Source organism: Priapulus caudatus, unplaced genomic scaffold, assembly GCF_000485595.1.
Source record: "Priapulus caudatus unplaced genomic scaffold, Priapulus_caudatus-5.0.1 Scaffold109, whole genome shotgun sequence".
NCBI lineage: Eukaryota > Metazoa > Priapulida > Priapulimorpha > Priapulimorphida > Priapulidae > Priapulus > Priapulus caudatus.
The window spans coordinates 435,582-438,920 of NW_014577170.1; the positions used below are offsets into that span (position 1 = coordinate 435,582).

The window sequence follows — 3,339 nt, forward strand, 5'->3', positions numbered from 1 at the left end:
CCCCAGGGTAGTGCCGGAACGTACCCTGGTACTATCTAATATGCCGGACCGTACCTCGCCTACTCCACTAACGAGTCTAGGGAGTCGCCTACGCCTATTCCCTAACCCTAACCCTAACCATATCAAATAGTTACCAGGGTACGTTCCGGTATAACGGACCGTACCCAGGGTACGTTCCGGCAGTACCCTGGAGAACATAGACCCTATGAGCCTCAGTGGCGTCACAATATGTTTGGGGGCCTGTAATCAAAAACAAGAGCTGCAGAGCGTCTGGGCTCATGTGAGGTCTGTTGCTACGGTTATAAACTATTTTCTAGATGTAATACAGAAAGAAAGAGAAGGTCATAATAATTATAATAATCAGAAATACGAATAAGAAGGCCAAGTTAGCAGGGGTAAGAACAAGTTCTCTTTGTCTCTTTGTTCTTACCCAACGCAGGGCGTGGCTAGCGACCCAAGCCAACCAATCACAACACGCGTGTAGGGGTCACGTTTGACCAGCGGTCCCTCAAGATGGCTCGACCAATGGGGGCGCGGTGGCTAAAACAATGCGGATGGCATCACTACATAAGGTGACGTCCAGAAAATTATCAGTCTCTCCGCACTTTGCGATTTAGCGACCACACGTATCTCTATAGTATTATTACTGTTGCGGTTACGGCTAGCTGATCACCGTCTGATATGTAAGTTCTGTTTGTATGTCGCGTACCTATTTGTATATGTTCGGCACAGTACAGGGGCACATATTATATGTGTAGTTTATATGGATCAGTAAAGATGTTGGTGATTGCAATACGTGCATCCATTGTTCAGTGTGTTATATGAGCGTTATATATACATACAACGATATATCTAATAAGCTACGTAGACCACGAACCAATATACGATCACGGATAACAAATGAGAAGAAGGAAATCATTATTACACAGATATGCAGATACACAGTTGCGTACACATCATTTCAGCAACCTTCTGCATTCTGTATACCTCCCAAATCCCATTGGTTGATACAAATCGCGTGCCTGAAACTCCTGTTTTATGGTGCATTGTGACCCTAACCCTAACCCTATTAAAAAAAAATTAATTATTGTAAAAATTATTTGTTGTTATGAAATTGTTGTAAATAAATCATGTAAATATTTTCCTTAATTGGAAAGAAATAGTTAAATGAATAAAGATAGAAAAATATATACAGAAAACAGTTAAATAATAAAAAATCTGATGGGATTCGATCCAAGGACCTTTGAGCCATAATGCTGTGCTGTAGCTGTTAGGCTATTGAGGCATAGTGAGTTTCCAGATTATGGATGTGCCATGACTGTGACATCATCATCATCAGTTCAGGAATCCATGTTTAACCCTCCTCTTGAGGGTCAAAAGGTTATCAGACACTTACTCTTCGCAAGTCAGTGGAAAGCACATTTCATGGTCCTTTCAATAAAGTGATAAAAATGGTAGGTCAGCACGGAAACAAAAAAGTTTTTCACTCTGTCCGTTAGCCCATGTCCTCAGAAAATGTCTGATATCTGACCTTTCCCCCACTGCCCCTTAACCTGTGACCTCCAATTTCGGCACAGTGATGGCTTTTCCTACCATGATGCTATACACAGTCTATCACAAGCCTAGGTCGAGCTAAGGTTGAGCCGTTTAGATTTGTGCCGCAATTCTGCATTTCCTCCCTATACCTTAAGTTGAGGAGGGAATGAGCTACAAGACGATGAGCTAATAAAATTGGGACCCTAAACATGAATATTTTTGACGATGTGGCGCACGACAGGAGCGCCGGAGGCGTGATTTTTTTTCCTAGGTCAATCAAGAACATAGGGCTGTAGTGAGCGCTGCTATTGGTTGAGCTTGTTTCGTCGCTCAATGACGTCACAGTGTTGTCACATACATAGCACATCAAAAATTATTAATTCCAATATGACTCAATAGCCTAGCGAGTACAGCGCGAGCGTCAAGTATGAAAGGTCGGTGAATCGAATCCCATCCGTTTTCTAATTATTTTCCTGTTTTCTGTATTTTTTTTATCTTTATCTGTTTAACATTTTTTTTCCAATTAACGCAAATATTTACATGATTTATTTACAACATTTTAATGACAACAATGAATTTTTACAACAATTAAAAATTAAATTTGTTATATATTTTTTTAAATAGGGTTTGGGTTTGGGTTAGGGTTAGGGTAAGGGTTAGGGTCACAATGCAGTGAATGCACCATAAAACAGGAGTTTGAGGCACGTGATTTGTATCAACCAATGGCAGCGCTCGCTAGAGCCCTATGTTCTTGATTGACCTAGGAAAAAAATCACGCCGGAAGCTCGAAGTGCGAACGGGGTGTCTGGAGGCCTCCCCCACCGAAAAATTTGAAATCTAGACGCTCTAAAGTGCTATTTCCAGCATTCTGAGGCTATTTTGAAAGCATCCAAATATTGAAAATTTTAATGGGAATTATTGAAATTCCAATGAATCAAAATAACTCAGATTTCAATATGAATTAGAGCTATATGAATTGACTTGTTCCCTCCTTGTTGCGGCAACAAACCACTGATCTCTATTATATATTATAGAGATCAGTGCAACAAACTGCTTTCTTTCTCAGCCGGCTGAAAGGTGCGATAGGATATGTTTACTAGGCACTTCTAATTTTAACGTATATTTTACGATATATTAAAGAATGATGCAAAAACCCTAAAAATGACCCTAACCCTAACCCTAACCCTAACCCTGACCCTAATTAAATTAAAAATATATGTTAAAATTAGAAGTGCCTAGTAAACATATCCTATCGCACCTTTCAGCCGGCTGCCTTTCTTTCGCAAACAGCAGAAAGGTGCGATATGATATGACTACTAGGCACTTTGATTTAATTTAATTTTTTTTTTTTTAGGGTTAGGGTTAAGGTTTTTTTTTTTAAGTGCCTAGTAGTCATATCCTAAGTGCCTAGTAATCATATCAGGAGTAAGATAATATAGGAGATCCTAGGTATCCTAATAATAGGTAGATCCTATATTATCTTACTCCTGATCATATCATATCGCATCTAACTGCGCAACCGGCAGTTAGATGCGATATGATATGACTACTAGGCACTTTAATTTAATTTAATATTTTTTTTTTTTAGGGTTAGGGTTAGGGTTATTTTTTTAAGTGCCTAGTAATCATATCAGGAGTAAGATAATATAGGAGATCCTAGGTATCCTAATAATAGGTAGATCCTATATTATCTTACTCCTGATCATATCATATCGCATCTAACTGCGCAACCGGCAGTTAGATGCGATATGATATGACTACTAGGCACTTTAATTTAATTTAATATTTTTTTTTTTTTGGGTT

At 38.9% G+C, this 3,339-nt stretch overlaps 1 protein-coding gene across 2 annotated transcripts in view; it reads left to right on the top strand.

Moving 5' to 3' along the window:
- Positions 1 to 579: 579 nt before the first annotated feature.
- Positions 580 to 3,339, top strand: part of LOC106805320 (cold shock domain-containing protein 3-like) — a 10,363-nt gene continuing 7,603 nt past the window's right edge. The window contains exon 1 of one of the 2 annotated variants that reach the window (XM_014806866.1): positions 580 to 683. The gene's annotated coding sequence lies outside the window, so the exon portion shown is untranslated. The remainder of the gene's footprint in view (positions 684 to 3,339) is intronic. The other variant, XM_014806865.1, reaches the window with a different exon arrangement.